Below are 25,968 nucleotides of genomic sequence, written 5' to 3'. Positions count from 1 at the left end.
GCGCGCGTCAATGGCGATATACAGTGCAACAATGCCAAAAACCCGCCAATTTTAAATCCGAGTTTACTCGCCAGGATGGACGGTGACCCCCCATTTTCTTTACATATTTTGAAAGCTGATGAGTTGTACATGTCATTTCATGGGTTGGCAATGCTGAAAAAATGATGAAAAGATATCAAATTTCTTAATAAAGTAAAAAAAGTAAATTTTCAAAATGACGTCATCAAATTTCAAGTTCATTCGAGCGTATCTCACTTATCCTTGGCCAATTTTCACACAAATTTCAGTATGTTGTAGCTTATTAAATGCTTTTTCATTAATATAATAACAGCATTTTGATTTGATGACGGCATCACTTCGTAAAAATGGATTCAAAGTAATCTTGTCAAATTTGACCATTTTACGTGTTATCTCTATGGGAGTTCAGTTTTTCTGGAAATGAAAATTGACATGACTATCTTTCTCGGGCACTATCTCACCTATGCTTCGGTGAATTTCTCCCAAATTTTAGAATGTTGTAGCTGAGACTTTGGGCTATCGTAAGTGTGCCCTCCATTTTTACATACGACGCCGGCATCACGTCAAAAAATTTGGTTGAAATTAAAGCTTATCTTCGATGTATTGAGATATTTCTTCCTTTCTGCAACTTTCTTTGCAATAACTCAAGAAAGACAGCCCCTATCACCCCAATATTTTGCACATGCTTAGTTCATGTTACGTACATTATTTCATAAAATAACAACTACTTGATCGGACACCATCTTGGGTATGTAAATTAGGGTCAAAGGTCATAAATATTTCATCCTGTATCTTAGTAAATACATGTCCTATCTTTCCCATATTTTGCACACGTAAAGACCATGTTACAAGGGTCATTTCACAAAATAATCACTTTTTGCTCAGATGCCATCTTGTCTGTGCAAAGTGGGGTCAAAGGTCATATGTACTTTTTTCTGTATCTTCGTTATGACGTGTTATCTCTATGGGAGGGAATTTTTCTAGATGTGAAAGTTGACATGATTGTCTTTATCGAGCACTAGCTCACTTACCCTGCGGTGAATTTCTCCCAGATTTTAATATGTTGTAGCTGAGACTTTGTGCTATCAGAAATATGCTTTTGTTTTTTTTCATATGATGTCTGGATCATGCTAAAAAACTTGGTTGAAATTAAAGCTTATCTTCGATGTATCGATATATTTCTTTCTTTCTGCAACTTTCTTTGCAATAACTCAAGAAAAACAGCCTCTATCACCCCCATATTTTGCACATGTTTAGTTCATGTCACGTACATTATTTCATAAAATAACAACTACTTGATCGGACACCATCTTGGGTATGTAAATTAGGGTCAAAGGTCATAAATGTTTCATCCTGTATCTTGGTGAATACTTGTGCTATCTTTCCCATATTTTGCACACGCAAGGACCATTTTACAAGAATCATTTCACAAAATAACTACTTTTTGCTCAGATGCCATCTTTGGTGTGCAAAATGGGGTCAAAGGTCAAATATACTTCATTCTGTATCTTCGTTAGTGCATACGGAATTCGGTACCAAAGATGGCAGGTCTGACTCCCTTTTCTAAATAAGACTCCAAACATCACATGACCAATGTCCCCTCAACACAGATGAAACCTGTATGGTCATGCCTATTGGGATCAGGACTCATATCATTGATTTCCCAATAGATCGGATCACCTAATTTGTCAGTGTTGACAAATTCCGAGTCTAGTTTGTTGTTGTTGCTGCTGCAGTTGTATTTTGCATGTGTGGAATATATAATGAATAGGTTGTACAGTATGCTGCTATTATGAGTAAAATTAAAAGCAGCATGCTGGGAAGGATTTCACATTTTGATGTGTGTGTGTTTTGGTACATTTGTGTGTGTATGTGTATGTGGGTGTGTGTTTGGGTGGGTGTGTGTGTGTGTGGGTTTGCATGTGTGTGGGTATGTGTGGCTACTGTGATGTAAATTTATGCAGTTCTCTAGTATTTACCTGGATTGTACATTAATGACATTCCCTAATACCAATGTTATTGAACAACTCAAAAGTATTTCTTCCAAAAGGCGCTAAATCCATGATTTCTTCCAAAAGGCGCTAAATCCGAAAAAATCTGAAATATAAAAATTCATAAAAAATAAATGGTGTGTGCAGGATTTTTTTAATGTGCATTTTTATTACCTAGTGTGATGGCTCTTCCACTAGGAGCATAGAGCTAATGAATAAACAAGCTGTAATATGTGTAATTAAAAAACATCAATTTACTCGAAAGTAGCCGGAATGGATTTAGCGCCTTTTGGTTGCAAGCTCTTCATATATATATATATTGTACTAATGCATTATGTGTGCTAAATGACCAAGGTTAAGGGCATACACTCATTTACACATCGAGTAATACACACATTACCCAAGGTAATTCACTTTCTCCCTTTTCTCCCTCTCTTTTTCTAAGTGTATGTGTCTGTGTGCATGGTTTGGTGGGGGTATATGAGTGTGATGCAACTTACGGTGCAAACGTTCATCATTTGTTCACGCATCTCGCAGGATATGTTTGTTACGAGTGATTTTCTTTATCCGAAAATGCATTGAGGTTCGATCGTTATTCTCAAAACACACAAATTTGGTACATCTAGGTCCTATATATTTGTTATGCGAACATGAAATAGGCCTTTTCGTTAATCCAAATATTCTAATATTAATTATTCCGAAGCGGGATTAGAAACACGGGCCCGCTACTAGAAACTTCGCGTTAATTAATTGCAACTCACAAAAAAAAAAAAAAAAAATCAAATGCAGATGAATCACATCACACGCAACTTCTCATTTAAAGCAAGTACGTTGCTGAAAAGACTTGCGTTTGATAATCATATGAAACTAGAAAATTGTACGAAACCGAAACTCAATTACGTTAAAACACAACTCTGAAAATCAAATGCAGGTCCATCAAATCACACGCAACTCTGAAAGACTTGCGTTTGCTAATCATACGAAACTAGAAACTTGTACAAAACTAAAACACAACTGCGTTTTAACTCTATAAGTCACATGCAAGTTCATCAAATCACACGCAACTTTCCCAATTCAAACACAAGTGCGTTGATGAAAAGACTCGCGTTCGATAATCATATGAAACTAGATTGTACGAAACTGAAACTCAATTGCGTTTAAGCGCAACTCTAAAAATCAAATGCAAGACCATCTGATCAAATCACACGCAACGCTGAAAAGACTTGCGTTTGATAATCATACGAAGCTAGAAAATCGTACGAAACTAAAACTCAACTGCGTTTAAACGCAACTCTGAAAATCAAATGCAAGGTCGTTGCAGAAAAGACTTGCATTTTTTTTTTTTTTTTTTTTGGTACGAAACTAGAAACTGGTCAGACGGGTTTCAGACGGGTCCGCGCCGTACAGATCGGTACTGTTGCGAATCGGAGCGCCAGAACAATTCTTTGTCAGAGTATGGCAATAGAAATTTAAGAAGTAAGAAACTTTGAGAAGTAAAATTATACATATTTCAATTCAGTCGGTATTGAAAAAGCATGTCGACAGAATCATACGAAATCACACGCATATCTTTTCAGCAACGCACTTGACTTCAAACCGCAAAGTTGCATGCACTAGTTGGGGAATTTGCGTTTGACGTTTCAAATTCAGTTTAAAACATAAAGGTTCTAGAAACGTTCCAAGGTTTCCGATCCCGCTCTCTCAAAATCTCTCTAGAGATTGTGCGGTTTCGTTACCTTAGTACCTGCGCGAGATTTATTCATGAACTAAAATAGGATCAAGATCCAGTAGGCATATTTTGACGGCAAAAGGAGTGAGATTTGGATAGCGACCCGCATCACAATTCCAAATCTTACAGGGGAAATTAGCTTTCATTTATAAGTCGACAAAATGTCGACTTACGTGTAAGTCGACGTGTTTTGCTCAGTTCCGATTATGTCGACTTACGCGAGGTTGACTGTATTTAAATAAGAGGGGGCCCATTATGCTGCCTTGTTCAGCAAAACACAAGTTGTTGTTTTTTTTTTTGTTTTTTGTTTTTTCGTTTGGTGTGATGTGCTGATGGCACTTTGTTAAGATCACAATTTATGTCATCCAAAAAACATAATCAATGCTCTGGGTTTCTAATATTCTCTAAAAGATTTTTCAATTTTATCAAACATATCGATATGAGAATCTTGGGGTCTATACAAGAAATGGCTTTTGTTTTGGTAGTCAGTTTTGATGCACAATAACTCCAGTTTATCATCAAATATATCCTGTCTCTTTTTGTGTATCACAGACTCGTAAATATATACCAAAATACCTCCACCATTTCTTTTTCTGCTCATTCTGATGCTTGCATATCCTTCAATAGAAATTTCATCATCATTAATACATCGGTCTAGTATTGATTCAGAAAGACACATCACAAGGATTTTATTTGTTTTAACTAGGTGCGTTATTCTATCAAGATTTTTCAAAAGAGAGCATGATAATGTGCAATATTAAGACCAGGATGTGAGTTTACATGCTGAAATATAAATTCAGGTTTTTGAAGACAGATCTTTTCATTCTGGAGACAGTGTAATAAAACTTCCCAGACAGACGCTTACACGTTCATCGTCATTGTCATTCAACCTATCTATACTTTGAGGCAGTTCATTCATTTCGCATGCATTGCACATCCAATCTACATCAGAACTGAAGAGTTAATGAGAAGCTCCCTCGTAGCGAAAGTGTGCCCATCTTAAACAGGAGACACTAAGTATACCAACTTTGAGATTATTGGCTCGGCACAAAGCACTTCTTTTATCTGGTATTTGAGTATCATTGTGTGACTCTCGTCGATATTGAACGACGCGCATTCCGCAGTCACATCATCTATCGTGTTGCTTGCACCCTTGTCCGTTTCCATGGTCATGATGGTAGGCTGAGCACTCGATTTCATTCTCGTCTTGGCAGCCGGAGAGTTCCCCATCGTCGGACGCTGGAGGCTCATACTTTTATTTTTATTTATTATTTTTTTTTTAAGGAGCTACCTTTGCCAGTTTTTCTCTGTCCTGCTGTCCGATTTCCTGACCTCATCATGTCCATAAATTGATCACAAACAGTATCAATATTCAACACAGCACATTCCTCATGTCTGATATGCAGGCACATGTAGCAATTCCGTGAAAAATCCGAAATTTAATCATTCTTTCTCACAGGGAGAACGGAAAACGTCGTGACGTATGCGTAGTTTTGTTTTGAGATGGAGGTTAAGGTTTCAAAGTTCTTTTTTTTTTCTAATGAAAAACCTCTCATTGAATATGAAAGAGCTGAGTCAACATTTTCTTTGCTCTTTGTTTATCTCCAGTCTATTTTAAAGATACCGAAAGGGCTTATAGGGCTCACACCTGTAGATATAATGGAATGTCCCTGACCGCATCACAAAATAAATGAAGAAAACAAAGTTAATTAAATATCAGAAATGCAGTTTGGCAACAAACTGATTAGCTGCAGATATTGAGTATGAATTTCGCTACAAAATGCATTTTGGTTGGAAGATGGAATTTGAAGGGATTAAAAAGTAATGTTCCTGTTATTGTACCATCCATTGTGTATATTCTCTCATTCTTTTATGCCCCCTCTTCTGTATTCTTACCAGTATAAGTTTTTGCAATATAATTAACCCAGATTGCATTAGTCATTATTCTTACATCATGGAATCCAGTTTGCTTGTATCCACGATAGCACAAGTTGCATAATATAGTTTCATTTTTTTTCTCTCTCTCTTTCTTCATTTTCTTTTTTTTTTCTTCCAAATTTGATCTCATGTCAGTTGACATTGGTTTCTTTGATTTTGTTTATATTTGTTTGTAGTTTCATTAATTCATTATTCCTGCTCATATGTATTTTCTGAGGGTCCTATATCGTACAAGTTTTACTTTTTAGCGAGACCCTCCATTTCCATTCCCATCCTTATCTAATTTGTACTATGCATTATGTAGACATTAAAAAATACAATTATGTTTTCTTCATATTGTAACTCATTATCACATGTACCTTGTTAATCTAGGGGTTTTTGTAATTATTAGACACTGCCAATAAAGTACATATTTTCCTGAGTTTATTTGATAGAAATGAAAATAAATTAAACTTTGAACTTTGAACAAGATATTCGTCATTTGAACAGTGTTTCCCGTTACTGCTAATGTTCTTTGTTGCTTTTCATCTGTTTTAATTAATCTTGCAAACTCACTGTACCTTGAAATGGCACCTTTGCTTTACATTGTAGTTGAAATTTCTTATTCCTCTGAAAAAACCTCCATCGGAGCAACAGCTCGTACAGTCGTATTACTCCACTTTCGTCCCACACATTCATTCATTAACGACAATGCTAGCTGCTGAGGAGATACATACTTATACATCTCGAATATGGACAAAGCTAGGTCGCCTGAATAACTGCTCCAGTCAGCATTGGAAATCTTTAAAATCCTGCAATAAATTTAAAAAGTCAAGGCTGGGTGAACGTGTTTCTTAGACGATAAGAATATTTGAAGAGTTTGTTCGCAAAAACCGATAAGTCCATTTTTGAAGATTTTGAAGTACGGTCTCTGTCATAAAGTACAAAATAATACCTTTTAAATGATATATTGGTCACTACATACAAAGGTATACATTTTGAAGTTATGGTCAAAATAACCAAAATTTTTCTTGTTATTCTCTTTATTTTTCTTGACCTTTAACCGCAAATATCTCCATTTGGCATATATGGACTTTTTTGCAGTTTTTGCGAACAAACTCATCATTTATTACACTGTCATTTGTTCTCTTGGCAAGTTAAAACAATATCTTTGATTTCATGTAAAAACAACACTTTACCATCTTACTGTTTTTTAAGTATGTATAGGTATTTTTTATGACTCTCTCCTAATTAACAATGATTTTCGCCATAGCATTCCTGATGGCCACAGATGTGTGTAGTTCAGAACCTGTAATTTTGCAAAGGTTCAATTTGATTCAAACTTGAGTTTCTCAGTGAGAAACAATAATATGCAGTCAAATTCCCAAGCCTTTGATCTCTTTCACATAGATATTTATCATATGAAAGTGTAAGAATTTTGAACATAATTGTTACTCCTTTCGTAAATACCATCTTCGTAAAACATATACTTGAGGAATTGACCTCAATGCTCAACTCATAAACGACATTACTCGATATACAGACCATAATTACACGTTCGTAGAATTACGGATAAGGTAGGAGGTGATCGTGTATTATACACCAGTAATAATTTTTGGTATGACATTAAGACTTTATATACATATTAAGGAAAGCAAAGAACTTTCCACTGAAATCTTTAGCCGTAACACATAACAGAAATAATACGTCGGTAGGTTAAGTACGTATATTTATATGTCCCTTAGTAACAATAATTCTTGCGTTTTCCCTCTTTCTCGCGAAATTAAGGTCTTTCCATTAATTTCGTGAAGACTTGATATTACCTTTTTTTTTCAAATTTTACCTGTACTTGTGCTTTGCGGTTATCCAGTTTAGAAATTTTAGAACGTATAGATATTTTCACATTCACACATCAAGGGCCTAAGAACTTGGTATGGTGCAGATGTTTCCCTCGTTAAACTGAGCACGTTCACCTCAAACTGTTTTTTTTTTTTCAATTTCAGTTTTTATCAAAACTCCCATGATTTAAAGACTGACAGGCAAAAGTCAGATTTTTCCCGACTTTAGGACTTCCTATGATAGCGTGAAGTTATGTTCTACCAGCTACAGGTGAGAGTTTTGCATAATTTCAGTTCAATTCAATTTCATTCAATTTTATTTCATATTTCTCGTACATATATCAATATTACTTCAAAAGTAATAGCACAAGTTTTTGTACCTTGTCAATAATATACAAAACAAACAAAAACAATATACAATGTATATACATGGCATATTCAGTAGTTATAATGATGATTTGTCGAAATCTCGGTTTGGGTTGTACATAGAGAAATATGACGGGACCTACATGAAAGCAAACTTGTTTGGCTGTAAGCCCCGAGTAATAAAATGTTTGTGAAAGAGAAACGGAGAACGGATGAACGTTAAGACCGGGTGATTTAATTATAAGAAGCAAGGGAAGCGGGCAATGCTGATATGATTTTCAAAAAAAAAAAAAAAAAAACAGAAAAAAACCTATACTAACATTTGAACCGCAAATGTAACCTAACAATCATGTGTTTTCATAGTGAGACATGAATATTATTATCATAGAGCCTATATCTTGGTGTACTCTTAACTGTTATTAGATAAAAACTATCACATATGCAGCAAAGCATACAAATTTGCATACCGAGCTAACGCTTTTGACTCCCCATCCTCGTCCCCTTAAAAAAAGTAAAGATATCGGATTGTACCGTACCTGATATAAACTGACTACATTTTCAGATAGATGAATTTTTACGTTTAGTATATTTCCGGCAAAGCGGAGCAACTGTAATCCCAACAGAACTTGTCACGATGAATACTGCCCCAGCCACCGTCAGCAGATTTATCTTAGTATGCAAAATGATGACATCGAGAATAAAGGTCAGCAGAACGTCGCTTGTACGTAGGACCGATACCAAAGCAGCATTTTCAGTCTGTAAGGCAAGAGTAAGGCATGCAATTTCGAAGTACCCGAGATACCCTGTCGCTATAAGGTAAAAGCGATCCCCAATACAGCTGATATTTCGCCATTCCCCCAGAATCGTTGTCATAATGGCACCAACGATAGCGATCATCAAACCATTGACAAAGAGAACGAGTTGAGCGTTCACCTTGATTTGTCCCAGTTTCCTTAGCATGACCACGGAGTTGGCGTACAGTACTGCGGTCCCGATAGCTGTGAAGACACCGGGCACGAACGTGCTCCCCTCTCTCTGACTCGTCGAAGAATCACCAAATATCGCGCTGGGTTGAACGACCAAGAAAATCCCAATGGCACCGAGGCAGGAGAATGTCGTTTTCGCAATGGTGCAACTTTCCTTGAGACAAATTCGAGCAAAAAGAGTCGCAAACAAGGGCATGAGGTTCAGAAGACTCTTAGCTGTAGAAATATCCAGTAATTGCATGGCGTAGAAAAAGCATACCATGCATGCAGTTCCGGACATTGAACGCAGAATTAGGAATACCCAAACTTCCTTGCTGAGTTTAAATAGAGACACCTTCTTCCAAACCAAAATTGGTCCTGAGCACATCATCAGAAAAACGCCATGGCAGAAATTGAGTATATTTGCTGACACGTTGTCAGACAAGAACTTGAAGATAACAACAAAACTGACACTAAAGTGTATATCAGTCCTCTTCGTTTGAAGAAGATATTTACTGCCATGGCCCCTTTCGAATTTGCATCTAAGAGACGGGATATTTTTGCACTAGCCTCAGTTTTTGCTGACTTGGTTCTTTGGCGTTGCGTGGGTCCATTGTCGGAGGCGTGTAAGAAAGGGGTCACCGGGTGGTTGGGATCAGTACCAGACTTCAACGATGACTCGGACAGGTAATTTGCCATTTCGATTGATCCAGACTCTGCGGTATAAGAATAAAACACACCGTTACACATTACTCTGAGGATATTTTACATGCTGATTTTCAAGTCTTGTTTTGTATAGAGAACAATCAATGCATTTTATTGAAGTGATACTGCTCATAGTATCAGTTACTGATATCTTGAACACTCAACACACAAAGACAAAGAAACATTATACTCGACAAGGCCCTCCAATTGTTTTACAGTAGCTCCAATTATGATCTGACATAATCCCGCAAAATCACCCAGTAACAAAGGGAACATTCATATAATCCACTGAATAGGACTTCGTCCCCCTTTTCTCTTTCTTTGATTTTCACCTTCAATAAAGAATCTTTTCATTTACTGCAGTAAAGTCTCAATCAGATAACCGCTCGATGGTTTGTGATGCAGTGTTTTCTATGGTGATGTTCACGTTAGGTTTTTCAGGATGTGACACCAAAATTGGTTAAAACGTACTAGAGATGCACTTGGATCAGAAAAAGAAGGTTAAGGTTTGCAGGGACCTATGAATCCTTGAAAGTCATGGACACAAAGAAACAATCCAATAATAGTCCAGGCTAGAAGGCACCCAACCTTGTTTTTTGATATATACAATGTTTTTTGATGGTTTCTTGTCAATTCGAGGGTGCTGATTCCAAATCCGATTGATGCCACTCGCGTAACCTTGAGCATTTTCGGCAAAATGCAAAAATCCAAAATGGCCGCCAGATATGCTAATTCGGCCGTGATAAACATAATAATGCGCATTATATGACAAATTATTCCACCAAACTTTGTACATTTCTGTTCCTAGAGTTACTCCATCTGCATCTGCAATTTTCATTTCATATAGGTCCATTTAGTATTTAAAGCTCATTTTTATTCAAAATGGCCGCCATTCCTATGCTTATGTACTATATGAATGGCAAAACATAATGCATGGGAATATAGCACAAATTTACTGTGTTTCCAGTCCCGTACCTACGCTGTCATAAAGTGTTGCATGTGTAATACAAATATGTTGGGTGTCACTTACAATATAACGGGCCTACAAGTATATTTCAGCATTTGATATTCATAAACCTTACTATATGTTTAACACAATTTCTTATCTATTTCATTTTGTCTCAACAACGAATATAAGTTCACTAAACGTCTCGCAAGAAAGCAATATAATGTCATATTCTACACGCAGATTGAATATAAAAATGTAATACTAACACAATATCTTAAGAAGCCTAGATGCATGGTATTTATCAAATAATGTTAAAAATGGAAGGGAATCTAGAAAACAAAGCTTTTAATATACATTCCCCTATAACCATATTAACAAAGTACAGAAAATCCTATACAGTAAGTGCAGAGATATGGTTGCCGACAAAAACATACCGGACATTCCGACACACCTAAAAACCCTTTACATTATAGATTTTTTTTTTCCAGCAAGGAGTTGGGGGCGGGGGGGGGGGGAGGCGAGTTTGAAATGGATCATAACCTCCATCACTTTGATATGATATAATTTAGAAGTACCGCCTTGATATTATAGAGTAAACTTGATTTTCTTCTTGACTTAAAACGACAAAAACTGGTGAAGGCATAAACGAAACTGTCTAAACGCAATATCGTACAAACTATTCATTAAACATCAACCAAGGAGCAATGTGAGATACCTCTTTCAGTTCTCTCACAGTTCCCAGGTGTTGATAATAATTAGATACACTTTGACATCATGATCTCATTCAGTCTTGTCTTAAAACTAAAACTGTAATTTTTATTGTCTTTAAAGAACCCTTTAATTGGATGTTTGGCAGCAGGTGACATCAGCCCCAAATTTGCAGAATTTTCAGGCTAAAGATGCATATGAGTCCTGCAATTGCTTTAATAGAAACCACATCTGGTGATGTTCAGCACTTCCTCAGGGGTCAGAGGGCGATTATTTGCCATAGAAACAGAATGAAGACATAAAGACTTGCTTGATCACCACCCGTTGAAGCCCTATGGCTTTGTTGCCAGGCCAGAGACAAGTGTTGTAGGTAACTTAGGTGGTGTCAAAGATGACATCAGACCAGCATCTTCACCAACCGGTTTTGGGGTCAAAGCTTTCAAGTTACGGGAGGGAAATCTAGGCTTGTGGGATTTCAGACGCATTGATGGCAGGTTGTTCAAGGGGGCATTTCATGAAGCGTTTTGTTAGATCTTCTCTTTTTGACTAACTGTTATAAAATCCTTGCATCTGATTGGCTGAGAGCAAATTTGTCAGACAATTTTTTCAGACGAAACGCTTCATGAAATGCCCCCATGCTATCATGTTTGGAAGGTCAGGGTATGCGTTGACAGCACTGGTGACACTTGCCATCCTTTCCTTCCAGCGTGAGAGAGAGTGATCGAGTGCCAGTGAAGGAGGGTAGACTTCCTTAGCCTATGCTTGGAAGGCTTGCCACAGAGGGCTACCTTGAACATAGCATTGGCAAGATGGTTACTAAGATGGAAGGCATGGGTCGGATGATAATCTAATAAAGGTTGGGGCAAAGTCTCCAGAAAGTGAAGAACTTCTCTATCGTCTTGAGATGGGTCAGTACTCGGCTCATGTCATCCAAGGACTTTCTACGAGACGTAAAGGCAAGATCATCTGCAAACTTCCTACGTGAAGGGAATGTTATGTCACCATGTATATGGTAAAAAGAGCTCTAGTGGAGTTAGTTTACAGCCACCATTAAGGAGGCCATCATTCAGAGTCCTAACACTGCTGGTCTGGTTACCTAGAGCAATCCTGAATCTGCAAGTGCTCAGAGACTCCAACCCCAAGTACCTTCTGATCTGGAGATTCTCCCGCCTGAAACCCCTAGCAAACGGGAGACTCCAACTTGATGTGCGCGAAGCGCATATATTATCACGAGCGCGAAGTTCCCTGCGGCCGGGGTCCAGGGCCCGCTTGAGCTCTGGAAGCTCTAATAGGGTTCTTAGTGTTCTCTTGTGCTATCTAAGGCTTATTTTTCAATATACGAACACACAAAGTAAGAAATCATTTCAAGTGGGAGACACAGAGCCAGGGCAGGAGAAAGTAAATCTCAAGCGGGAGAACGGGAGATTTCGCAAAACGGGCTTTCGGCGGAAGATCTCCCGTCGAAAGCTGGAGAGTTGTAGTCTCTGAGTGCTGAAGATTAAGGACAAGCAGTGTGAAGTTGTTATAACACTGCTTTCAGAATGAGGCAGCACTGTACATATCTCAGAGTCTGTCTTGACATCATATACGCAAACACATTCACTCAGAAAAAAAAATGGTGGTAGAATACATCTTCCTTATATAGTTCAGCTAGGTTAACATGAAAAACTTTTGGGCCTTGTTTTCATTTCAGAGATTTGACAACAGGAAGTGAGGTGGTCCCTTTTTTCCACTTTCCCCTGCCTCATGTTCTTTCTCTGGTGAGGGGACTGAAAAGTTTGTATGATATCGCTTTTAGATAATGTAGAACAGGAAAGGTAATTGGAAATTTCATTTGTGTCATCATCTAGGATTCAGCCTTTTATCAAATTGTTAATGTCAAATAATTCCTGATAAACGATGTTGATGTTGGCGTCAATTCAAGCTTTGGTGGGTTTTTTCCAAATTTCTTGGGAAAAATTCAGATTGACGGTAGCAAATTTGGATGTTTGCATCAAAGAATAAAACAGCTTTTGTTAGTGACAATCCTCTGATTTATAATCAGCACACAAATTGAGAAACAGTGTACCTGGGTGACAGAAAAAAAGAAAAGAAAATTTGTTTTTTTCCATGAACACTTTGCCGTTCATATTGTGCAGGGGTATGTGGGTGGCATCCATTTTGAAGTTTTGTATGAAGAAGAATATAATAAGCCTAAAAACAATACATTTTCCGTTTGTTTGCTTGTTTGTTTGCTTGTTTTGCTAGTGGCACTCATGAGATTTGCACGGCACATGCAAAATTTGATAAAAGCGTAGGTATGTGACTGAAAATTCGTCTTCTATTTCTATGCATATTTTTTGCCATTCATATAGTACATGAGTGTAGGAGTGGCGGCCATTTTGAATTGAAAATAAGCTTAAAATACTAAATGTACCTCTTCAAATGAAATATTTTTTGCATGTGCAAGTAGAATTACTCAAGGAACAAAAATTTAAAAAACTTTGATGGAATAATTGGTCATAAAATTGACATAACTGGGATTATCATGGCCAAATTAGCATATCTGGCGGCCATTTTGGATTTTTGCATTTTGCCGAAAATGCTCAAGGTTACGCGAGTGGCATCAATCGGATTTGGAATCAGCACCCTCGAATTGACAAGAAACCATCAAAAAACATTGTATATATCAAAAAACAAGGTTAGGTGCATTTTCTATGGAGCCTAGCCTGGACTAATAAACGAGAACTTGTTGTCAAGATTGGGTTAAGTTGGCTTAGAAGGCTAGAATCAAGCAAACAGAATTGTAGAGGATTCCTTAGATCCGACCCAAATAATGATGTGCACTTTTTTTATACCCCACATATTTTCATGAAACATTGACATTAAACTTTCAATTTATATTCAAATACATCGTACAGTGAGATGATGATGTCACGGCGTCACTTGTCGCCTATTTTCTTGTACATTACTCTCAACCCAAGTTACGTTTAAACGTCATAACCTGGCAATTGTGAATATGATACTAGAAGAAAGGTAGGCGTTAATAAGACGTTAATAGCAGAGGCTCAAGTTCGAAAGAGCCAGAGACCTACGGCCGATTGGTTGTGACATCTTGTTCTCCTGCTTGACTTGATCACGTCCTGCTGTGAGGAATACAAACCTTGGCAATGAGGCTTCACAAAAGGCTTTTAAGAGCAAAGGATAGTAGTTGCTGGTAGTGCCGAAGTCACATTTTCCCCGATTTGTCAACGATTTTCAGTGTGCTTCCCGAGGCGCTTAGGAGCATGGTTACTATACCTGCTATGGCGTACGTGTTTACACTGTATATTAGCATAGTGTCTGGCCAGTATGCCTTAACTACCTTATCAACATCCAAAACTGCGAGACTGAAGATGCCCAAAACGTGTACGGCTCAACGTGCAGTCACAGAAGAATTGTATGTAGCACAAGGCATTCCGCAAACGGAACACGAGAACATGAGATGCCTTACTTTGCTGCATGGTAAATAGAGATTTGTACAAGATCAACGCCGAATATTATTTCTGAAGTTAAGTGCTTAAATCTTTGTCTGTCAAGTTGAGATGCCCGACGGGTTGCCAACTTCCCATATTTTGCCCAAAACCGCGCAGCAAACCTATCGATAAATTGCAATATGTCACAGCAGACAATGGCAGATTCAAAGCGTCTATAGTTATCGGCTTGTCTCAAAATGTATGTCACAGACATAGTCTGTTTTAGGGGAAGGAGCTAGCAAGATGTGGTCTGGAGTATCCCAAGCATTAGGGGGGAAACATGATGGTTTTGACAAGTGATATTTACAACCTCTGAGGAAAACCTTTTATAGTATGTACTCAGGAAAAGATGGCAAAAGGAAGAGCGTTGGCTTTATTGGAGGCGCTGTGGCATTGTGGATAAGACTCTCGATTCCAAGTCGGAGGACCAGACCTCGCTTCCCGCCCAGTGCTTACGTCCTTGGACGAGATGTTTATTTCCACCACTTCCCTCTCAACCCAGGTGTATAAATGGGTACCTGGCAATGCTAGGGTGATGATAATGGCAGGACCCTCTGATAGAGCAGTGGCAACACTGAAGAGGTTACGCTGGATGAATAAGACCTTAGCATCATTTTATAGATAAAAAGAACAGCTAAAGCGATCATGGGACACAACCCGCCTACCCGTGTAAGAATCATAACCCGGTAACACCTATTCCGGTTTATGGACTACTTGATTCTGCCGCAGAGGAGATAGATGGTGTATGACAAGCTATAGAGGAAGTAGTAAACAAGACCGGCTGTAACAGGGGCCGCGGATCCCGCGGGGGGGGGGGGGGGTTGCTTTGTTCATAATGCAGGAAGTGGTGTTTCCGGATCACATAATTCGCCTAATCAGACTTCTTTATGGAGACCAAGCAGGATGTGTGAGAACTTCAAAAGGAGATTCATTTGGGTTCGAGATTGGTCATGGAGTCCGAACGGGATGTGTGATGTCACCAGGTACCCTATAAAGGGTACGATCAGGAGAAAGCTCCGACACTTAAAGGACACGCCAAGAAGAGAAATTTTGTGGAAAATACTTTTATTCAATGGAAAGTGAAAGGCGAAAGGACGAGAGAGACGTATGACAACTTTGGCTGAAAACTACACAAAATTCAATTCAATTCAAGACAATTGCCTTTTAGAATTGCATCCCATTGGGTAACAAATAGGGAAAGTTGAGGAGCATGGGCTCATCCGTATTCCTGCAGAGCTAACTTGTGCCAAATGCAGTAATGGCGGCAAGGAATTATTAGTATTGCGCCATTCCTTGTACGGCCCTCGAGGTAGACCGGAATCAGCTAATTCTAGTGCAGTTGCCACTCGCTTTCCGCATACTTTTTTATGGACAGTTTTTGGATGCTTTGAGATTTTCGTACCTTTGTTACGCTTCAATTTTTACAAATTTGAAAAATGGGAGGAGGAACACATAACAGGACAAGGGCTCCATGTATCGTTGTATATAGAGAAATCCTAGGCATAATAAGGATAAGGCATAGGTTTAGGCCAAAATCATGACTTATAGTGTTTCTTTAAAAAACTTCAAAGTGATAGTTGCGACCATATCAGGGCAATGCCCCCCCCCAAAAAAAAAAAAAAAAATCCTCCCTCTCCCTGCTAAATGCTAGTGATGTGATAACAGTAAAGATTAGGGATAGGGTTAGGGTTAGGGTTAGAGCTTGGGTTAGGGTTAGGATTAGGTTCAAGATTAGGATTAGGGTTGGGGTCAGGATAAGCACAGGAAGGGTTTAGGGTAATTGTCAAGGGAGTTATTGCCCTAGACGCCCTACTTCACAGCATCATAACATCATGCATTTTCTTACGTGGTTTGCACTGTTGGTAAAATCATGAGAACATTTTCATTCAATACAATATTTGTTATATTTCATCGGATTTGAATAAAAACTTCTATGGTAATATAAGCTTGATTTTACTTTAATCATAACAATCAAATTCAAAATAATTGTGAAATTGTAACAATAATGTTCTTATATCCACATTTTGGCCATTTTGGTATTTTGGCATTCCCCGAGAAACGATAACTTTCTATACATTGTACAGAAAAGGACTCCTCACACCCTCCCCCCCCCCCCTTCGTTGAATGAAAAGACTGTATGATTATGAACGCAGGGGGGGGGGGGTCTGCGATTAAATCGGTGTATCAAAGCCAAAACCATGAAAAGCTCCTGTTTTCTGGCTTTAAAGATCGTTCACGTCATTCATGAAACTTCGGAAGCCTGAAGAAGCGAGGCGATTTAATGGTCATATGAACAATGGCCCGGGAAGTCATCAAAGACATTACAAAGAGGAAATAGGAGGAATTTTCTAGTTCCTGTCAAGAATGTCTCGGGAAATGGCAAAAACACCTATGAGTTCTTGCACACTTTATAGCGTTTCGAAAACCCCAATGAGTTTTCCGCCGCATTGTGCTCTAACAAAGCGCTTCATTGTCATTTGACTTGATATGATTAATTTTGATTTATTCATAAAATGCATATACATTCGTGATACGCAAATACAATTCCTTACGAATAGTTTGTTAATGGAATGATTATGTCATACACATGTATATATTTTGTGTGAATCGTCATAAGCCATTAAAAGTTTGACTGGGGCGTCCAACGATTATATCTTACACAGACAGAAACATTTTACTACCCATGCACTTACACACGAAAGTGTACTACCCACGTTCAGTGGGTTTCATAGTTAGGTTTATGATATCAGGAGACAGCAAGGAAGAGAGAATACATAAAAGAGAGGTACTCTACATAATGACAGTTAAAGGTAGATAAATTGATGATTCTGGCTGCATGGAAGACTCATTACTAGATAATAAATACGTGATATACGCATGTAACAAAATAAACATGTCTACGGAAAAACATGCAACTGGTAATGCTTAAACGTATATGCAAAGATGGGCATTTTTCTACTATAGTCTTCTAGAAGTATGTTCTGTTTGGCACAGTCGTAGCACTAGCTGGTGTCGGATACAGCTAGGGTTGTCAACGAAGACGGATATTTGGAATACAACTAATACATAGTTTTGTTCTGTTGTTTCTTTTTCACGCTTGCCACTGAAGCGTGGAACAAAACCTTTATTCCAAGGTTGAAACCCAATGCAAAATGCAGTTCTTTTGAAAACTAGTGAATGAGGGAGCCCGCGACAGCATATCTAGTGTGATATAAGCATGAAACGTGGTCACAATAGGAATGCTGTTCCTCTAAAAAAACAGTGAATGAGAAAGACTACGACAGCAATAATAATACATGTGATACATATAATTAGAATAACCATAACGTGATAATAGTCGCTTATACAAAATGGACTTTTACTCCGATTTCGGTTCTGTTGTACTTACAAATAGGAATGACCAATTATCTATTTATACGGCTACCTTGTGGATCACCAACCACCCCCCCCCCTTTCCCGGCCACTGGCTACATAGCTGCTAGTCGACAGTCATTGCTCCTCCCATGCCAACACTCCTTATATCAATGGGTTAATGCTACTTTCTGCAGCATTTCGTTTAACTTCTTATTTACTTTGCTAAATACAATGGGTGTTACTGTCTGCTAACACCAGGGAGGTGAGACTAAAACCTCCCTGATCACACTTACGATTGAGACGGGCAGATTTTGGCTTCGATGCAAAATTGCCGAAGGAACGCGGGAACAGCCACAGTCTGCGAAGATACGTCTTCTCACTATGCCGAGATAAGTCACTCGTGTGCCTCGTTGCTGCTCGCAGCTGCTGTCGAGAGATATCGGCTGTTTCCGCCAATTTTGTTGCAGACGGTACTAAAGATTTTTGCTAACTCTTCTGGGCTTTTATGCACTTCCTCTGGAGAAGGTACCTCGAACGAAGCCGTATAGACATGAATGGGCATTATGTAGTAAAGCCAGAACAAACAAACGCTACTTCATGATCCGTGTCACGACGTCTATTGTGCATGCCATCACACTGCGTCTGAACTTCATGGTCGTACAAAAGCCAATCTTTTACAGCCACGACAGGAGGAATGTCATCTTTTTCCATTTATTTACCTTCATGAAATGGGTAAAATGCAAATGATTTCACATTTCATCAATACCCTAAGTCGACTCTTATACTTACATTTTCAGTGGTTTTAGCTAGAGACTTACTGAGATCATACACACTAAGAAAAAAAGGTTCAATAAGGGAGCTAGAAGGGTTCGAAGTCGCGGAAATGGGTGCAAATTACACGATTTGCGAAAATGGTGGAACTTTGCTTCTTATATGGTTCATTTGGGGTTCGATCTTGCCACGGTCATTGACGGTGCAATATTGCGCCCCAAATTAGTCTCAAAACAAAGACCTCCTATGGTGTTGCTCGACACTAAAATGCAATATTACATATCCTTGTGCTGATATTATTGAACGTATATTTTTTGATATCAGGAAACTTAATTTTCTTTCATATCCTATAATCATTCATCGAGAGTATATTTTCAAATTAAGTTGAGTCCATGATGAAAGGGGTCTACTACAAAAAAAAAAAAAAAACTAACGTAGAATACCTGATTGCTTGTCTGGTATTGACCAATCACATTGTACACATAACCTAGGAGGTTTAACAGATGAAGTTCCAACTGGCTGTAATTATTCAAATAGTCGTCAGATTTCTATTGCTGTACAAAACAATTCCACAGGTGCATTTGTGCCTTCGCTGATCGGGATTCGATGCCGCCGTCTCGCTGAGCAATCTGAAGATTCATTTTGGACGTTAACATAATTTTGGCTATATTTTGCTTGTTTATCTATTAAATGAAATGAAATCCTATACTTTAAGATAAAAACAAATCAAGCAAAAGTCAATTCTGAACAGAAATATTATTGTGCAAAAGTGTTAATCTTAATCAGAGCTGTTTCTTGTGAAAGTGTTTAAACTGTACCCTGGATAGCCGGCTTATTTTATCACTTTTCCTCATGATTCTGACAAAGCAAACTGATATGATTCTTCAAATAGAATTCTTTATCAATAGATACATCAGATTACTGCCCAGGCATGCCTATTAGAATAATGTTCGTTTTATTAAATTTTTTTTGGCGCAATTTCTATTCGTGTATTCCCGTGTCTTTAACATTCACCTAACCTATCTCTTATTGGTTGGGATGTCGAAACGTAATTACCATTACAAAGACATATCTTCCTGTTTGTGGTTCATTCTTGCTAAGGTGCAATATTGAGCCCATAACTAGTCTCAAAGAAAGACCTATGTGGTGTTGATCGACATTTGAATACAATATTGCATACCGTCGTGGTGCTACTATGTACATGTTTTTTTAAGACATCATAAAACTTGCTGCTCTCCCATAATTTCATAATCATTCATCGGAGCATTTTTAAATGAAGTTGAGATGAAAGGGTCTGCGAACAAACTAAGAATACCTGACTGCTCGTCTGGTATTGACCAATCAAAATGGAATATGTCACAGCATTCCCTTCATGCTTACTTTGCGATGATGGAGTCAAACCCTACTACACGCTAAAGATTTTCGTTGCGACTCGATCTCGGGACAGCAAAAAAAAAAAAAAAAAAAAAAAAAAAAAGTCAATATTTTTTCAAAGCCCTCAAATCTGGAATTCCATCCACTCTGATGTGAAATGTTAGAAAACGGTACAAAGTTCTAAGAAAGCTTTCAAGCGTATTTTACTTGAAAGGTTTTCTGGAAGTTACCAATATCATTTTACGAATTTATAAGAGACTAGCAAGATAGGGTGTGTTTGTGAAAATGACATCTTGCGTATTGTTAATGTGCGCTGGTCCATGTTTTTGTCTGTGTATGCATGTGTGTGTATGTGTGAGTGTGTGTGCCAATGTTTTTCTCTGTATATACAATATAATTACTTTTCCGGGATTAGTTTTGAATAAGGCCAATTGCCTTCTCACTCACCCCTTCACTTGATATCTTTTGCTGTTTGTTTGCTTTGTTTGTTTGTTTGTCACATTGTCATTTTATACTTGTCATACCATTGTCACATTTTATGTATGCATATTTTATTAAGTGAAAATAAATGAAATGATTAAAAAAAAATCATTTAGAGAGCAAAATCGCGGATATATAAGGATGCAAACTACACGATTTATTTTTAAGGGTTGATTTTTTTCCTTTTTTTCATGGATTCATGCACGGTAAAGCCTAAGGGTAAAATGCATGCACATGAAAAATGTAAGCACATGTTTCCATGTGCTTGCAAACACCACATTTTAGAATGAATAAAGACTAGCTGTGACAGTGGAATTTCTCATGAATAAATAATAAAGCATTCAAACCCTGGCCATTGTTCAACACATTGTCAGGGTGTTAACCACATACTCCCATACACACCCATTGACCCCTGTGCAAAGTGAAAGTTTTGTACAGAGGGTTGGAAATAGAGCAAAATCTGTAACCTAACTGTGAAATTGATCATGGATTTCATGAAACTGATTTATGTTTTAAACCACCTCCAACAAAATTGTACACTATACAACTATCACCCATATCAATGACAGTGTTATCTGATATATAATTACTGAATTATTAAGAATCAAAAGTGGAAATTTTTTTTTTTTTAAAAACGCCTATTAATCCATAGAATACATTCGATGCAAAATAATGACATGGATGTTTCCTTAAGTGTAAATTCACGGACCCAGTCGTTTGGTCACCTGGCGTGGGCATGTTCATTCTTTTCTTAAACATGATTTAGGAATTCAATGAATTGTTGAGTCGTGCGAACTTATGTGCACATAAGTTGACTCCCAGATGGCTCATTGTACAGCTCGTGCATGGGTGTTTGAGCTGAGCATCCAGCGCAAATTCCATTTCCACAGCAGATCAGCTCTTCTGAGGCTTTTCGTAGCGGCTTACTGCAACTCTGACTTTAACATTATTTTGTCCACTTCAAAATATCAAGACCCCGCAGATTCTTACTACGTGGAAAATGGTGAGTTAAAATATCATCGTAAAGCATGATTTAAAATATCCACAATGTTCTCGACCAAGGCCTTACTCTCGATATTACCCTTCATCAAATTTCTTGTATGTATTATGTTTTTGGTTGTATAGCCTTGTCTTATAATGTAGGCTTGTAGGCAGTAATATTGAAACGTTCATTTTAGAGTTCTGTTAAAATTGGCTAGTTTTATGCGTGCTTTTTTCTGTTTTATTTTGCTTTGTTTCGTAACCATTCTGTGGAATTAGATCAGCTTTAACGATAAAAAAGTCTTGCTAAAGACGTCATGGCATTCCGATTTCCGATTTCCGATTTCCGATTCATTTATTGTTCATTTAGGAAATTCTTTTTGTTGGTATATGGGCGTGCACATAGGAATATCTACATACATGCATAAACTTACATATTATATTCATGTACATGTACACATTATAAATGATACAATTTTCACTACATACACAATTATATACAAGCATAATTTATACTCACAATATAGTGAACACATACATCATCACAAATTTCAAATAATTCTTTATATTTACCGATCAACAACAAAACAAAATAGTTCAGAAAACGTGGAATCGGATGTTCCCATAAGAAGTGTATCCTTTGTCATAACCTTTTACGCCCCCTCCCCCCCCCCCCACACACACACACACATCCCCAAGGATAATACATCGCATCGTGCCATACCACACTTGATTAATAACGAATAAAAGGAACGAAAGTTGATGAATAATTGTTAATAAACTTATGGATAAAAAGAAGACCAGTGTACTAACTAAACTTATAATGGCAAACATTGCACGCTCATTTTTATGCTGGGATAATTCTCTGTAGTCAGGTAGTGTTAGTGGTGGACTTAAGTACACCCTGTATGCAGCAAGGCAGTGCATAAGAATTGAAGTATACATTAAGCTGCCATGGAGAGAGTTATGTAGTCACATTTACATAAGTCAGCTCTCCTGCAAAATTACTACACACGCATGAGCAGTGGCCTTGAACTCATGACACTTGATTTTCCTTTTCAGGTATTCAAGCAAGATACAATATGATGAAGTTGCGCGCATTCTCCTGATCACGTAAACTTATATGCAATTCTGAAGGACAGAGTGATTCCTCAACAGAATATGTAAGTTTCATTAATGGATTAATCCGTAATATTCTATGTATTTTCAGGTTATTGATTCATCTAGATTTTCAGCATGTGATATCCGTGAAGTACATGTATATTATATTAAAGCTTATCATTACACATGAACGCAGTTTTATAAGTTACTATATAACGTAGCCACCGTTTAGTGGGTTGCGGAAAATTTGATAAGACTATATAGTGTAATTTTTGATACGACTATATAGTGTAATTTTTGATACCATCTATAATCGAGAGATATGTTACTCAAGTGGACCATTGCGATCATTCATTCTTGCCTTTTGCGTTCTAAATCTTCTCAGTTTTTTATTTTTGTTATTTTTTTCTTGAAAACTCCATGATGGATTGTCTCTCATATACAGGCAGCATCTCTACCCCGCAAGAATCTTCAAATGCCTGAATAGCCATTTTTTTTTTTTTTTTTTTTGGGGGGGGGGGGGTAATCTCCTTTTCTGTAACCAGTATTATTAAAGTAAATCAAATCAATGTTGTGAATAAGTAGAGGGGGCTATATTTTCACTTTTTTTGTGTGTGGTAACAGGATTAGAGGTGTCAACCATAATGGGCATCATTACACCCATTGCCATGGCCATCAGCACCCGGACCATCATCTGTGGCAAGCTCAGCAACGGGTGAATGGCTGAGGTCTATAAGTCTTACTCCTTTCCTAACTGTGGAAAATATACCGCAAACTGATGTTAAATTGGCATGTAATATGATGTTGTCTTACTTTGTTATTTTATGTTATGAAGACTTTGAGTTGGTTAGGAAAAATGTGAGAATATTTGAATATGCCCTATATCATAAATGTATGCAGGTGTGTAAAAGGTGTGTATTTTCATCTCAGTCCAAATTCGCCCACATTTTTCTTTTCAACATGACTTTACTCAGGCTATTCCACATCTATTCTTTTTTTTCCAGCTCTAACCTAGTGATGTCTGCATGCTGTCTCCTGATTTCCCGCCTGCTTGGAGAGGACATGCTGTATGTCTGTGACAAAGTAAGTGCTGCATTTTTTTTTATGGGAGACGGGAATTCCATCTGCTTTGTGACTAGAAATATAAGAGGAACATTTCTTTGCAACATTATTATGTTTTACTTATATGACAAAGAGCTGAAATAAATCTATCCGACCGGATTTGTTTTGAAACCAATATCAAAGCTTACAGGGATGGTATAGTATTGGTGGAGGTGAGGATTTGGGCTTTTAACTTTTTGTGATATACCAAGAACCTACTTATGAAATAATAGAGAGTATGCCATTCTAAGAGGAATTCTAAAGATTATTTGATGAAAATTGGTTTTGAAATGGATGAGGCATCCAAAAACAAAGTAAAACGCAGCGATCGTGATAAAATGTGGGTCCTACATTATATTATTATTGCTCTGTTTTGGATATCGTACCTATTTCAAAACCATTTCTCATTATCTCAGCAAAAGATGTTAGAAACCTGAAGTAGATCTCAACAAAAACTATACAATCAATTTAATTTTCCATTTTCTGGTCAATGGTCATATTTGCAATCTGTTAGTTTATGTAAGCAACAAAATAGTGTAAACGACCTATTTCCTTCGAAATTTTATCCAGTCATTATTTATTCATGCCAAAATCTCTTTCAGAACCTGGCAGGACTAAATCCCACAATCTTCACTGTGAATGCTGCGCACTAGTGACATCACAATTTGGCTGGATGGTTGTGAAATCTGCCCGAATTCCTGTATACAATCGTGTCTTCCTTCGCTACAATGTTTGCGGCCTTCTGTGCCCTGTGGCTTTGAGTATCCCAAACAAGGCAGAAACACTCGATGCATTCTTCAGCAGTACATTGCAATGCTTGATCTGAACAGGCAACTGTCACGAAAAAAACCTACGGCATTTCATTAACAATATTGTTCAATGATTGTCTTGATATAGTTTACCAGCCTAAAGTTTTCATGGTGTATACTTTTACAAGGAATTGTCACCAGAGAAATGATGTTGTTCAGCTTGTCCCTCCGTTCGTACATCAGTCTGTAATCGATTATGGCAACGTTGAATCACGAAGGGAAATGAAACGAAAAGTACAAGTAGAAAAGTTAATGCAGGGAGATTACTTTAGCAGTTGAACACATCGTGACAAATTGAGGAATATCGGAAAATCCGTTGAAGAGCTATATATACACATATATATTTAGAGTTTCAGTGCAGCCATTACGAGATGAGAAAGCTACATCTTTGACGTCAACCATGGAAAATGATATAAAGAAATGTAAAGAAAATAGGCATAGTTTCACCTTTCCAGCATTACAAAAGGAGCACTTGATTTACTTCTTCCAGAAGTGGGGGGGGGGGGGGGCTAATATTACCCTTAACATTATGGCAACGACAAATAAGTGGAGGCAATTTGTACTTTTCATTTAGAATCAGATTTTATGGAATTCCCTTTATATTATCTTCATATACGTTTCCATACATGAAAGTGACGCTGAAACGTTAAAAAATGCATAACTTCCACTGGATCATACAATTTCCCACGTTCACTTATGTGTTCTTATGATATTGCTCCAATCCACGGGTACATTTGGGTTTCATTCCCCTTTTATACTGTTTGAGGTATCCAAATGAAACTTTGCATATGTATGTACGATATGTGGGCAAGACATCACTTCGCTTTTACCTTGTTAGATGGTGAATATTTGTGAAGCTTTAGTTTCTAATTCATACAGCATCAGCATACCTCATGTCTGAGAATAGTGGTAAAGAAGATTAGAGACTTTGGCAACAGCGTGTAAAATTCGCAAAATTTTATTTTGTGCCTTATTTGCTGAACAAACGTCGTAGGAGTACTACAACCTGTTAGGCAATATAGCGGAACAATAACTCTATTATTAGCATTATAGAATAAATGACAATGATGTAGTTCTGAAGCATACTTTTCATTAGATACTTTTGCATGACTCCATGTGTACTTTTAATCGAACTATGACTTGTACGTGAATAACGACAGAATGATTCGGTGAGGAAAGTTTTCTGTCGCGTCATTAGGAAGAAGGCAACGTGTCAATATTATGCTATTTGTTCCATATTTATTTCTGAAGTGGTTGAATGTATTTTCCTAAAACGTTTTTCATTTTATATATACCCACATTGCATCCAGATGCCTA

At 37.6% G+C, this 25,968-nt stretch overlaps 1 long non-coding RNA gene across 1 annotated transcript; it reads left to right on the top strand.

The window, feature by feature from the left end:
• The first annotated feature begins 22,737 nt into the window (after positions 1–22,737).
• On the top strand, positions 22,738–24,499 carry LOC140234249 (uncharacterized). The gene is made up of 3 exons (XR_011901607.1): positions 22,738–22,803; positions 23,746–23,824; positions 24,445–24,499. It is a non-coding gene; the product is annotated as an uncharacterized lncRNA (long non-coding RNA).
• Positions 24,500–25,968: the final 1,469 nt, after the last annotated feature.

This window comes from Diadema setosum, chromosome 10, assembly GCF_964275005.1.
Source record: "Diadema setosum chromosome 10, eeDiaSeto1, whole genome shotgun sequence".
Classification (NCBI taxonomy): domain Eukaryota; kingdom Metazoa; phylum Echinodermata; class Echinoidea; order Diadematoida; family Diadematidae; genus Diadema; species Diadema setosum.
This window is presented reverse-complemented; position numbering and strand designations above follow the sequence as displayed.